Source organism: Lolium rigidum, chromosome 3, assembly GCF_022539505.1.
Source record: "Lolium rigidum isolate FL_2022 chromosome 3, APGP_CSIRO_Lrig_0.1, whole genome shotgun sequence".
NCBI lineage: Eukaryota > Viridiplantae > Streptophyta > Magnoliopsida > Poales > Poaceae > Lolium > Lolium rigidum.
The window spans coordinates 77941151-77955464 of NC_061510.1; the positions used below are offsets into that span (position 1 = coordinate 77941151).

At 46.0% G+C, this 14314-nt stretch overlaps 1 long non-coding RNA gene across 2 annotated transcripts; it reads right to left on the reverse strand.

Annotated features, from left to right (window-relative positions):
• Positions 1-174: 174 nt before the first annotated feature.
• Positions 175-2301, reverse strand: LOC124696991. Of its 2 annotated transcripts, XR_007000750.1 has the most exons (4): positions 1447-2301; positions 1184-1294; positions 825-1044; positions 175-353 (listed from the first exon to the last, which is right to left on the reverse strand). It is a non-coding gene; the product is annotated as an uncharacterized LOC124696991 (long non-coding RNA). The 2 variants fall into 2 exon arrangements; XR_007000751.1 differs by lacking the exon at positions 175-353 and having other exon boundaries at positions 756-1044.
• Positions 2302-14314: the final 12013 nt, after the last annotated feature.

A 14314-nucleotide genomic window follows, 5' to 3' on the forward strand; every position in this document is an offset into this window, starting at 1 on the left:
CAGATTAAAGAATATGAGACACACCAGATATAATTAGGAAAGACACATTACATAGAAACAAAGTACATCAAAAAATGGTCCCTAAAAATACAATATATATAAATTAGATATTGGAAGGTAGACATAAAATGTGTTCACAGTACTTAATGCACAACTATAATACATAACTTTACCTTGCCCCTCCTCTTGTTACTTTGTGCATCTTCTGCTGCCCATTCCTGGCCACTCCTCAACCAATGGTCAATGTAAATTGCAAAATCGGTGTTGGGATTCGATCAGCCAATCTTTGAAGACAATATAGGACATAACATTGGCGCCGTCAAGGTCCAGGCACAGCACACTACAGTACTCAACTACAATAAAATGGTTAAAGGGAATGAAATCCTTTGGAGGTACCCATACAACAACTTTCATTAAGATACACAAACACATATCCGTAAAAGAATATTCAGCATAAAATATTGTTTAAATATCTTAACTGGACCCAAATACAAAAAACCTACACTTTCAATCCCCTTTATATATATAACATAGATTATACACAGAAAATACCAAGGATGAGACATCTGAACTTTAAATCATTCCCTTATAAATGACATAAATGACCAAATGAGGTATATTTCTAGAGCTGCGAGCAAATCCATCAGATGCTTCCTTTAACCCGCATTTCCATCTTTACACTAAATTAAGTCAGATGTAAAATGTGCATTTCCTATAAACTCGGAGTTGCTTTTGAGGCAGTATAAACAACAATACTGATGGGGAAAGGAGCAGAACACACGACTGGTGTAAATTTGAGCAGCCCACAAGATTGAATTGATCACCTTCGCTTCGACCACAACTTCACAACCGGCTTGCGCAAGCTGCAGTTCCCTTGCCTCTACCAGCCGCCGCTGACCCGCATGTGCTCCACCGTCGTCGGCAATTCAATCCACGCTGATGGCTGGTAGTGCTCTTGCCCGCTTACTCCATCCCAAAGGCCAACATCCTTGTTCACGAATAATGCACACCTCGAGTGAAATAACAAGAGCATCAATCACCAACCTAATAGGCAGCAAGCAAGCCAGCAGAACATTAGCACACCGGTAAGAAAATAAGCAGACAGCTAGCGACACACACACGCGTAGTAGCAAGCACACACGGTTACTCACAAGAAGAGCATGAATTGGGATTTGGTAAGTACCTCCGTGCGCTGACGGGGGCACATCAGAATCCCAACGCTTGTGTGTCGACGTAAAAACACGAGCAACAAATATTGTGTGTGGTATAGGCATCACAAATGACTAATTAAGATCTGAAAGGAGGCATATTTGCATTAACAAGACGAAATAATAATCTGGAAATATTCAAAGGCATACTTGTCCGTTAGCTATGGAAATATTGAATGTCAGATTGTTGAAGAAAATAAAATAATTTAAAATCAAGAAAGTAATTGATGGAATTTACCTTTTTAATACCATGCTACTGAATTTCTGCAAAACAATCAACCAACCAATCCAGATGATTTAAGAGAGACTGATTAGTCAAAAAACAAAATTCCACGCCTAATGAGACTGATAAAAAAACATGATAATACACCATCTGGATGGAGGACCTGAGAATACAAATCGAGTGCATGCCTTCATGGGAAGCCAACCTAGTTTCATCTACTTATCAATTTTGACACTAAACTCATAAGCAAATCTCAGACACCATAAGTATTACGCGAATAGAAATCTAGGAGGTGGGTTGAGGAGGGGACGCAGAAAATATGAAGGAAATCATATGGAGAGGGAGAGAGGAGTACGGTTTTTTCTGACCTGAGATTTGACGTTGTTCATCTCTGATCTCTCACGTGTGGGCATAATTTTTGTAAGATGGAGGTTCTGTCCTGCAGCTCCCGCTGGTCTTCCTCGTGGCCGGCTACAGGAGGGGTGCCATATGCTGCCCCTCTCGTCAGCACTGTTCGGGGCGGAACGATGGGATGCTCCTGGAACGGGCGAAATCGGCGGTGGCCAACTGCGGCTCCTCTCGTCAATGGCGGCAATGCGAGGCCAAAAATCATGGGGAAGTCATCGCCGGTCAAAGAAACGGGAAAATCTAAAAGAGCCAAATGAAAATACGATCTGGGGAGATTGGTCAGAGGAGGCCAAAATCCACGGCAAAGAAAACAAAAGAATTCACAAGAGGCAAGAGGCAGATGAAAAACAGATCTGGGAAGAAAAGAGGTCATGCTACCATATCTCCAGAAGCACGGCCAAGAAATAAAAAATGAGGCTAAAATAAAGCTGATGAGCAGACGAGCTGGATTTGCTGATAAAAAATCAAGCACGTAGAACCAAATCCCTACCGGAAAAATAGTAGCCGACCTTAACAAAACCCACGCCGCCATGCGGTAACACCATCCACCGCCGACGGCACCTTGGAAGGAGCAGGCGGCGGCTGGTCTACAGGCTCAGCGACCAAACAGAGAAGATGGGGAAGCGCAGGACTAAACAGGAGGAGACAAGGAAGAGACGACGGCGAGGACGAAGCCGAATAGGCGAGGGGAAAGTGAGGCGGACGGGCTCCACCACCGCACCGACCCCTACGCCCGTTTTACGGGCACTCGCGACCAGAACAAATATCCACCCAGACGACTGACATGATGGACCGGCCGAAGGTGGGTCTCACGCACAGCCACAGCCGGGTAAAATAGCGTCGTTCCATGTCTTGATCTAGAGAGGAGAGCGAATGGGGCCCGTCCACGCAGCGCACAACACCACTACGCCCACGAACGACCAATCCGGTGGCTTAGAATAAACGCTCAAGATGCAATATCTGATAAGATCGAACGGACACAAAACTGAAATCGTTGTGAGATGGCTATGGGGTTGCAGCAATTATACCTTTAGATGCGTCACATTCAGCTCATTGACAGACCGATAGTACGTTCATACACATATTCACAAATACCCACATACACTCACCAATCACCATCTCGGAGATACTAAGAGCATCTCCAACAGACGCGCTAAAACCACCGCGCGGCAAAAAAACCGCCGTTTTGCCGCGCGCGTGCCGTCTGCGCGTTGCTCCGACGGACGCGGAAAGCTGCGCACGCGCTAAAATTTTTACCGCCCGCGCGCTTTCGCGCTATCCCGCGCGGGAAATCTGCCGCGTGCGTTACCGCGCGCCATAAAGAGGACACGCGCGAAGCGGCCAACTGCCACTCCTCCCACGCGTCTTCCTCCCGCGCCCTCTCTCTCCCCGCCGCTCCGCCTCCGGACGTTCCTCCTCGACGCGAAGATGCCGCCGCGCCGCCGCTCATCCTCCGGCTACCGCGGCGTCCGCGTGCGGCCGAGCGGCCGATTTGACGCCGAGATTCGCTCCGGCGAGGAGCGGATCCGGCTCGGCACCTACGACACGGCGCATGAGGCGGCGCGCGCCTACGACGCCGTCGCGTGGCGCCTCGGCCGCCCCCGCCGCCAGATGAACTTCGACGACGTGCGGACGCGCGAGCATGCGGAGATGCTCGCGCCGCCATCGCCGCTCATCACGAACGAGCAACGGCGCCGCGCCCGCGACCTCGATCAGCGCTCGCGCGTGGCGGAGCGGGACGAGCGCAACCGTCTTGCGTGGGCGCGCGCGTTCCGGAGGGACGTCGCCGCCACGGCCGGCCTTCTACGCGGAGAAGGAGGGGGACAAGGCGGCGCGGGCGGCGATGAAGAAGGCGAGTCGCGAGAAGCGGCGCGCCGAGTCCGCGGCGAGGAAGAAGGCGAGGGCCGACGCGGCGGCGAGGAGGAAGGAGGAACGGCAGAAGGCCGCAGGGCCGTCGACCGTCGTCCTGTCGTCCTCCTCCGAGTTCCAGTACACGACGACGTCGACGCCGGTGTCGGACACGACATCGAGCGGCTCCGACTTCGGCCGGGAGTCCGACGACGGCGAGGAGTAGTTTATTTATTAGTATTTTCATTAAAATGTCGTATTGTATCGCGCACTTTTAAATTATATTCGTATTTTCGATCAAATTTCAGTTTGTTTGATGAATTTTCAAAAAAAAAACGGTCCGATTTAGCAGTTTCTGACGCGCGCGCGCTGCAAAATAGCGCCTCTGGCGGAGGTGCGTTTTTCGCACACCAACGCGCGCTGCAAAATACAGCCTCCGCCGGGGGCAAATTCGCTCTGCCGCGCGCGAGCGGTATACAGCACGCCCAATCGCCGATATAGCGCGCGAGATTTTACAGCGCCTGTTGGAGATGCTCTAAGCCTAAGAAACTGATCTAACAAATCTTAAAATTGGCACACGTTGTGGATGAAAATATCGTCTCACTGAATAATATTCGTTTTTACGAGGCATCAAAATGTTAAACATGAGGTTTGTGAGTTAGAAGTGCCCGATCCAATCATAGGTTGATTTGCAAAACCAGATTTATGTTCCACCTACATTTAGTGTATTGTTCTTTCTTTTCAGTTTTGGAGTGGGCCTGTGTTATCGTTTCCATCACATTTGTACTTTGTTCAGCTTCCGAGCTTTTATACAGTCGCTACTTAGAGCATTCCTAGCCACGTCTTCAAAACAACGTTCGATGCGTGCGTCGAACTGGTTGTTTCGGAAACATCGACGCGTGTTGCTGTTTTTGGGAACGCCTCTGCCCAATGTCGTCCCCCAAATCAGGTTTTTTTTTAAATCTTATAGTTTTGTGAAGTTTATCGGAAACAACGATTTCATTCAAAATTAAAATTCGTTAAATTTATAAGTTTGAATGAAATATGTTGAAATTTTAACACCGGAACTAATCGCGGTGTGGGCTGGCGTGCCAGAACCACTCCATGAGGTGGTGAGGTCGACGAAGTTGTCGGACTCGCTTGCCGACCACACGATGTCGACATAGAGCGACACCTTCCACGTGCGGTGGTCGTTCATCGAGTTGGCCAGGCCTGAAGAAGCCCCGGCTCGCCCTCAGGATCGCCGGTGTTGCGCATAGCCGCTACCTCCCGCTCTTACAACTCCTCGCACCTCTGCATGGCAGCAACGACCGCGGATTCTGGAGCGAGGCGATGCCTACTCATGGAGGGCGGCGATGTCTCGCGCTTCACACAACAGAAGCGACGATGAGGCAAAGGTTGGCGCGCCTCATCGATCAAGATGCCGCCGGTGCGGCATCCTTTCCTCGTAGGAGACACCGGCTCCTCCTTCGGGATAATGTATGTCGGCATGTGTGGCATTGAGGGTGTGCACGGTGCCATGGACGAGGAGGACCGCGAGGATGACGAGACGTATGCCGTCCTCCTTGGATCCCACCTCTCGGGCTCTGTTGTAGGTGCCGAGGTAGACGAGAGGGTGAGGGCGGTGGCATTTGCAAGCGCTCATCATCGGCGATGATGTGCCCCATCACCGCGTCCAGGGTGCGGCCAGGCCCGCGGCGGTTTGACTAGGCCGATGAACTATCGAATCTCGCGTTGCCGGACAGTGTCGAACAATGCCACCCATTGCTCGATGTTACCGTTGTTTCAGGTCGGCGAAGCTCGTTGCAGCCAGCGAGATATTCTCGCGATGGGCGGTGACCTCTGGTCACCACTGAATGGTGTTCGGCTTGGGCACCGGTGGGATATCGATGCCGATGTCGCTCATCATCCACCCTAACAGCAGGCGCATGTCAGGCGGGGCGAGGTAATGGTACTCCTATAGATCTCATGCCTCATTGACGGTGAGGTTGTGCGGAGCGAAAAAGTTTGCACCGCACCTTCGTCACACCTGCTTGCCATGGTGTTCACTGGCAACACTCTGAGTGGTGGTGGTGCTGTTGCAGCTAGGGTTTGGAAGGGAGGCAAGCGGAGTGAGCGGCGCGCGCTCTGCCGATCCCTATTTATCGCTGGGAAGAGGCGCCTGCAACATTTTCTCCGGCGGGCGCATGAGAAACACGTAGGCCACCGCGTGGGAAAGTGGAAGCCTTGACAACGGGACACGTCCATGCCGCCTGACGGGGAACCGGCGCCACCATAATGTGGCAAACCGGCCCGCTTGGATCGTTATTAATTTTGACCAGCCGGTGTGTCGTTGATAGAACTGGCCCAGACGACAGGTTCCAACGTGGCATGTGACGCGTATCTTGTCCGACGCGTCCAGGACATCCCATGTGGGTTGAAGACAGCATGGGGACCCAGATCGAATATTGGGCAGCGTTTGACGCGAAATTTATTGGGCGCGTCTAGCGGGCGGCCGCATGCCCAATTGTCAAACCGAGCGGCCAGCTCAAAAAGGAAAGTACTTGTCGGGTTGGCTGAAAAAGGAAAGCCACCTGGTCCACCACCTGCGTGCCGGTTGGCTCTTTCTGGCACGCACCAGATCCCGAAAAAACAGGGCGGGAGATCCTCCCTCCAATCCCCGCCCAAACCTAGCTCCCCCAGATCCCAGATCCAATATAACGCCCAACGCCCAGATCTGTCGTAAAACAGAACGAAAAACCTACCAGCTCTTCGTCAACCTGGAGCTCCCGGCTCCGTTCGGGCCGTTCGTCCGCCTCCGGCTCCCCATCTCCCTTCGTAACCTTCCAAGCTCCCTTCGTCAAGCTCCCAAATCCCTTCGTCAACCTCCCAGCTCTCCATGTCTACGAACCAAGAACCGGGCATCTCCGGAACGGGAAGATTTCCAGTGGGATCTTCGGATCGGGTAACAAAAACTGAACAGAAACCTTCAGAAATTGCCTATAGATCCTCCTATTCCTCTCCTGATAGCCTTCTTTTTTCATCAAAGAGAAGCTATGGGACATACCTGCTAGTTGTCTGTGAAGTTTCTTGCCTATACATTAGTAGGATTTGCTCCTGCATCTAGATTCAAGTTTCCCATCTAGATTGGAAACTATCAGGCAACTTTTGTTCTTGTTAGCCATGCATACTATGTGCCCATGTAGTAACAGGCAAAAAATCTTGGCAGAATATGCAACTGGTAGCCAATTTGAAGCAAGTACTATGAGGAACTGCAAGCTGGTAATAATTCTACGAAGAACAAGCAAAAGGAAGCAACTTTGTTACCCATGCATGCAAATTCCTTGCCTAGTACAAGCAACAAGTAATGTTTCCCAGTGCAACTTGTAAAAATAGGGTGAAAATAGTAGAGTAAGCAACTTTTTAGCCTATGCATGCAACTTTCATGCATAAGAGAAGCAACAAAAAATGTTTCCCGGGCAACAAGTAATGTAGGATGACACAAAAGTAGAAGCGAGTAACTTTGTAAACCATGCATGGAAATTCAATGCTTAATAGAAGCAACAAGTAAATGTTTCCAGGCAACAAGTAATTTGCAGAGTCCGCACTAAGGCACATAGTAGAAAATAGAAGTAAGGATCCATCAACGAGAAAATGGAACACATATTCAACGAGTGGTCTTGACATCTAGAAGAACTCCATGCTATGTACAAATCCACATATCACGCAAACTAGAGCGTGCACCTAGCCAAGAAAAGTGTACTCTGTTCTAGGTAAAAGTAGCAATCGATGTTGAGGAAGTCATGATGTTGTCCTTTGCAATTCCTGTTGCACTTTATATCTTCTTTGTCAACGATGCCTATGTGTTTATAGAACAAGGTGTTAGTTCCAAGTCAAAAATGTAGTTGTAAGAAGTAAATATTGCAGATGCAATACATAAGTAGTAAGGCATGAACATAAAAATTAGTATTATGTTGATAGCAACAAAAAAGTACTCACTGTCATCATCATCATCTTCCCTACAAAACCCACCTGTTTTTTGCTACATGTTTGTGCATGTTAGTTGCTTTGTTTGTGGTTGTTAGTTGCTTTGGTTGTGCATGTTAGTTGCTTCCATGCCCATGTTAGTTGCTTGTTTTCACTAACTATTTGCCCGAGTTACATTTTGTGTTGTTGTAATTGCTAAAGGGTCATTTGTTTCTAGGTCCCTGGTACTCATGGAGTGGATTTCCTTGATCTAAATGAGGTTCCTTTTGATATTAATGAGGAACCTGGTATCTCACCTCCCAATTATTTTACACAACTGTTGGATGAGGCAATTGACGAGTCTCCACAGCCACACTGTGAACACTCACGCCCGGTTGTTAATGTAGAACCTGCTGCAACAAATACATACACATGTCCTTTTGTTGCTCCTACAGACACTACTTCAATTGCACAAGATGGAAATGAGGATGAGGCTTCGTCCCAGCCAAATGACCCCCATGTTGGCATGCGCTATGATACGTTGGAGGGTGCTAAGGAGCACTACAATGCACATGCTGCAAGGAAAGGTTTCTCTGTGAAAGTAAATAGTAACGGGAGGTCTACAATCACCGGAGAGAAACGGAAACGGCAGTTCACTTGCAACAAATTCGGGAGACCAAGGAAAGATGATGGTGGGGCTGAGTTGCAGGTTGATGTGGGGCCAATTCCGATTACGTAGTCTGAAGATGAGGCTGATATTGAAAATGCAGAGCTTGCTTCCGTTGTGGCTGATCTTGCTGCTCAAGGGCGAAAAGAAAAGGCGCCCAAGAAGCGTAAAAGAGAAAATATTGTGCACACGTTTTGCAAGGCCCAGATGGTTGTGAAGTTAATTGATGGAAGATGGGAGGTTATCCACTTTGTGCCTGAGCATAACCATCCACTTATCCACAAACCATCGCTCACAAAGTATCTGAGGTCACACCAAGGCATGCCAAAGGAGGAAAAGGAATTTGTGAAGAATCTTCACAATACAAATTTGACAGCTGGTAAGTTTTTCAGTTTTGATACTGCAAAATTGTGTATGTTGCATGTGGAAAAAAATTCAGCTGGTAAGAATCATTTGGAAAAGTAAAAAAGAATGTGAAAGTAGTATTTGTAAAGTTGCATAAAAAGAATAACTAGTTGCATGTAATGGTTAGTAAGTTGCTGCAAATGGTCATGAAGTTGCCTGTTCTATTAATTTACTTGCAGACACTTGAATTGGTACTAGCCTGGAATGGTTCTATGATTTCATGGATTGTTTAGGTAGTTGCCTGGTTTACTTGTCAAATTCCAGGATATGTTGTGCAAGTTGTCATTGAAAAAATGCGTGTAAAAATAGTTTGGAAAGTAATGCTCGAAAATGTGAGGCAAATAGTTGTGGACTATAATACAACCAACTAACCATTTCCTACTTTGTTTTCAATAACAGGTAAAATGATGGAAATCATGTCAGAATTTTATGGTTCAGAGTTGCTTGTGCCATACACAACCAAAACAATCACCAACTACTGTGCAACTCTGACTAGAGAAGAAACAAAAGATGGGGATGCGGCTAAAGTTGTGAGCTACTTTGTAGAGCTTAAAGAAGAAAAGGATCCGGACTTTTATTTCCGGTTAAAATTGGACGACGAAGACGAGGGTAGAAAACATTTTCTGGGTTGATGGTGCTGCCCGGAAGGCATATGCAGAGGCTTACCACGACTGTGTCTCCTTTGATGCAACTTACTTGACAAATAAGTACAGTATGCCTTTTGCGCCATTCATTGGGATAAATAAACATGGGCAGTCCATCATGCTGGGTTGTGGATTTGTTAAGCAAGAATTGGCAACAAGCTATGATTGGTTATTTGAGAGTTTCCTTATTGCCATGAATGGTCTTGCCCCGGACAATATTATCACGGACCAAGATGGTGCTATGGCGGTCTCGATTGGCGGATTGTTCCCATCCTCTCGTTCACCGTAATTGTCGCTGGCACATAATGCAGAACGCACAGTTGAAATGTGGCCCTACACTGGGCAGGAACCCTGGTTTAGCTGAAGATTTCAATGATTGCATCGATTTCAGCTTTTCACCAGAGGAGTTTGAGGCAAAAATGGGCTCTGTTTGTAGGCAAGTGGCCAGTTGTTGGTGGTGCAAATTCTTACTTTACGACTCTCTATGCTAATCGTGCTAAGTGGGTACCATGCTACTTCAAGCACAGATTCTTCCCATTCCTGCAGTCCACGCAACGAAGTGAGGGCTTTAATGCCATTCTCAAACGCTATACGAACCCAAAAAGTCTATACTACAGTTTGTACAACAGTATGAGAAGTTGCAGACTCATGTACTTGTGAAAGAAGGGGGTAATGATTACAGGACGGATTGTTTGGAACTTCGTCCATGGTCACCATTCCCTGTTGAGGAACATGCTTTCAAAGTTTACTGCAGAGACATATATTTGAGGTTCCGGAACGAGTTTGAGCTGATTGGGAGGTACAATGTGTTACCATTTGGTTGCAACTTTTACAAGCTTGAGCCAAACAGGGGATGGTGCGCAAAATATGGTACTAGGACCTACCTGGTAACCGCTAATAAGGAAGAAGGGACGTATTACTGTGAGTGCTCCAAGATGGACAGGGATGGTATACTTTGTTGCCACATCTTAAAGATCTTCACCCACCTTGGTGTTGATGAGATACCAGATAGGTATATCCTAAAAAGGTGGACTCAAGGTGCTTTGAGTGGTTATGTGCCAGCAGCAGTTGTTGAACAGCCAGATGTTATGCCTCCAGAATCACAAGTGCAATTGCGGCACACGAACCTCAATATGGGATTCACAAAACTTGCATGTATTGCTAGTAGAACAGACGCAACTACTGCCATTGTTAACAAACATTTGAGAGCTGCAGCAACAGAGATATCTCACTTGAACAAGTCGCTCAAGAAGAAGAAGCCTGTCTCAGCAGTCCCGTCCACTAGTGCACACGATCGGCCTACGAAACCTAGGGACCCGGCAAAAACAACGACTAAAGGGAGGACTAAGGAGCACCGTACGGTTTCAGCTCTTGAGTTGCATCCAAAGAAAAAGTTCGGTGTCACACTTGTGGTTCGTTCGAGCACAATTCCGCAACTTGCAAGCTTAGGTTTACGTAGTACTCGCGAAACACAAGTCCTTTGTAGTTCTCCGCGAGCTTTATTTTTTTCTCTTTTAGTTGTCTACATTAGTTGTGACTTATTGAAAAATCAAAGAAAAGTCTTGCCTCCCTTATTGTAGTCTAGTGTGCAACTCTGAAATATGACAAAATTTCCTTGCTGTTATGTGTTGTGGCAACTTTTAGGTTAAAACGATGCAAAATGCAGTACTAGTGCAAGCAAATTGTGATGACAATGAAGCAACTATGATAACATTGATATCAGACATGTACTGGCGAGTATGAAAAACTGAATTAGGAGATGAATTATAACATGTAAGTAGAAAAAATGATGCACTGATAACATTTATAAAAAAGTAGAAACCAATAAAAAGGAATTGATGTCTGCATACTTGTTCTTCAAATGTTTAGAATTTGCCTCCAGTTTCCTTTGTTATCTTCTGAAGTAACCCAACTGTGCGTCAGCAACTTCCTTATCTTTGGGATATCCTCGGCTTTATATTCTGGTGGCAATCTCCCTCCCCAGCCGTCCGCATTCATGAGCGTGCAAACCCCACAATCATGGCTGCAACACCATAAGACGCGACAGAAAGAAAGAACAAGTAAATAAAAAGGCAGTGAGTAAAAGACCATGGAATGTTAAACACAAAGTGGAAAAGAAAGCATAAAAACATAGTTTATAAAACAAGTGGTATTGCTTACTTATTGGTTTGATTTGGCACTGCTATTTCTTGCAACATGAAATCATCTATTTTGATTTTAGACTTGTCGTAGTTCTCCTCCCATAGAATGGACAGAGTAGTGCGGATCTTCTTGTAAGTTTCCCTTAGAGCTTTGTCATTGAATGTCCTCCATGAATCGAGCACTTGATACCTCTTGTCCCTCATGTTCACGAGTTAACAACCAATAGTGGTTAACGAGAGGTTCATTTTTTGTCTTCTTGTTTAGTGGTTCGCAGACAGGTATCATGACCTGGTAGTTTGACATATATAATTACTGTTTGGTCAGAGCTTAAAATAAAACAGAGCAAAAATTTAGTAAAAAAAAGTTATTCATGAGAAGACATGTGCTTTGTTGCCTGTATTAGTTGTGAAGTTGCATGAATAGGAGTTGTAGTTGCCTATATTTGCCTTGAAGTTGCATGAAATTTAGTACAAAGTTCTATTCATTCTATCTTAACACCGAAGTACAAACATGTTTAAAAATAAATTATTAGTTGCACATATTGATTATGAGTTTGCATGAAAATAGCTACTTGTATTTGCCTTGAATTGGTTCTAAATTACACGTAGTAGTAATAAGGATGTTGGATGGGTATGGTTTGAAATTACTTATTGTTTGGAAGTATTTGCTATACAAAAGAAAGAATGTTGCCTGTAAATGTTTTTGTTGGTGATAAATAATACTGGAGTCACTAAAGTAGTTGCTTCTTAAACAGTAGAGTGTTGCCTGGAATGGGATTGAAATTGCTTTGTATGTAAAGAAAGTTGCTTCTGAAGTACAGAATGGCATGTTTTTAGCATGAATTGCATGGTTAGCACCAACCATGAAAAAATGCAAACAATAAAAATTTAAAAAAAAACAGAGAAAAGAAAGGAAGTTATACCATGTCTTTCTTATCTAAACGTCTTTCATAACTGAACAGCTCCTTCATTTCATGGCGGTTAAAGTCGAGGTTCTGCAACCAAGTCTTTGCAAACGAAACAAAAAAAACAAAAATAGTAATCAGCATTTTCATGTCCAACACAAAGAAAGTTTCTCATACTGTACATGACTTGTACTTACTCCTATCCTCAGTGGCATGATGACCTTGTTAGATGATGGTTTCATGTTCTTTGTGATTGCCTGAATTCCCACTTCCATAACTGCACTATGTAGCCAACCACCTGGCTTCATTGAATTTGCGAGTTCCTTGGCCGTAATATGGTATCCACCAAAGTCCACGATATGAAGGCTGTAAGAAATTGAAGGGAGAAAGACAACCCCAAATTAGATAAGTTGCAATAAAAAAGTGTTTGCAACTAAGCATGCATCATTGATTCATGGAAGAAAACTAGTGCATGTTGTAGGTAGGAGAAACCTTTTGTCATCTGAATTCTGTTGCCTAGTGCTTCTTCCTGCATACTGGATTATCATAGCATACAGTTTGTTCACTTCAGCTGAGCACTGGAACTGTTTGGTGCTATCAACATTGACAAAAGGAGATTTTTTTGCACGGTGGAAGCTTGATTATCCTCCTCTGGAATTGATGAGGAACTGTTGAGCTTCCTGTACCACCCGATATTGATTCAGTTGCAACATTCTCTGCTTCTTTCATAGGTGTTTGAAAGCTGTTTGGAGATATTGAATTCTGTTCAGTTCTTTGTTGCTCGTGCACAGGTCTGCGTGCTTGCTCGGCAGCAATACAAACCCTCTCAATCTCTGCGGGATCAATTCCTTCCAAAGCATCATACTCTTCATCCGCGGATGCACATGTTGCGGCATTTTGATTTTCGAGTCAAATCGAATTCCGGGCCAAGATTGAATGTTGGCGCGTTGCAATACCCTTCAGAAGCTCACTTCCAGACCTGGTCCTCGGGAGTTTCATCTTATAATTGCTTTGTTCCTTCCACTTTGTTTCAGCAGATTTGCTGCGCTGCATATGCTGGGGCATGACCGGTGACGCGATGCTCTTGTTGATCAAACTGTATACCTCATCCTGCGACAAAGACCCTCGAGGAGCTGTGTGTGGAGATGGCGGTGGGCATGTTTGACGTGTAGGAGGACTAAACTGCACCCTATTGCTGGGCACAACTGGCACCTGTAGGGCTGGAGTTGCATGTTCCAAAGGGCTTGTTCGTTGCAAGTGAACCGGTAGTTGCCTTGTTTGCAACACTTGTTGCATGATCGGTTGGTGAGGTACAAACGAGGTCCAGGTGTTGTTGCCTCCTCGGCAGCATGAGTTGCGCGGCATCTCAGTGTATTCCCCTGCATGGTGGTAGGAGTTGCCTGCTGTGGTGGATGATGCAGCTGGACTGACGAAGATCTTTGAAAGGCTCTTGGATTTGCAGTTGTCTCTGGCCTAGCTGTAGTTGCCTCAGTTCCAGCATTAGTTGCATGTATGCTACTGGAAGTTGCAGCAACTGATGTTGCCTTCAGTCCGGCATTTGAATGTTTTCCCTGCAAACCTGCATGAACAGCTTCAGTAGCTGACTGTTTGTTGATGTTTTTCATGGCACTTGCATGTTTACCCAATGTGGGCTCATCATGTTGCACATCTTCTGTCCTGTGACTAGGAGTTCGACCAAGAAACTCCATGTATGCCCCCGGCTACCTTGCATAGCATTGATGAAAGCCAATCCATCCTCATGTGCAGCATTGGGGGTTGAATGTTCTTTGGACACATTTTCTTTGATATTATGTGACCTTTCCTCAAGAACAACATGTTTTTCCGTTGGAGGGATGTCCGCAAGCTTACTCTTTTTCTCAAATCTGCACAAGCTCGCAAACCGATGCTTCCTCCATTGTT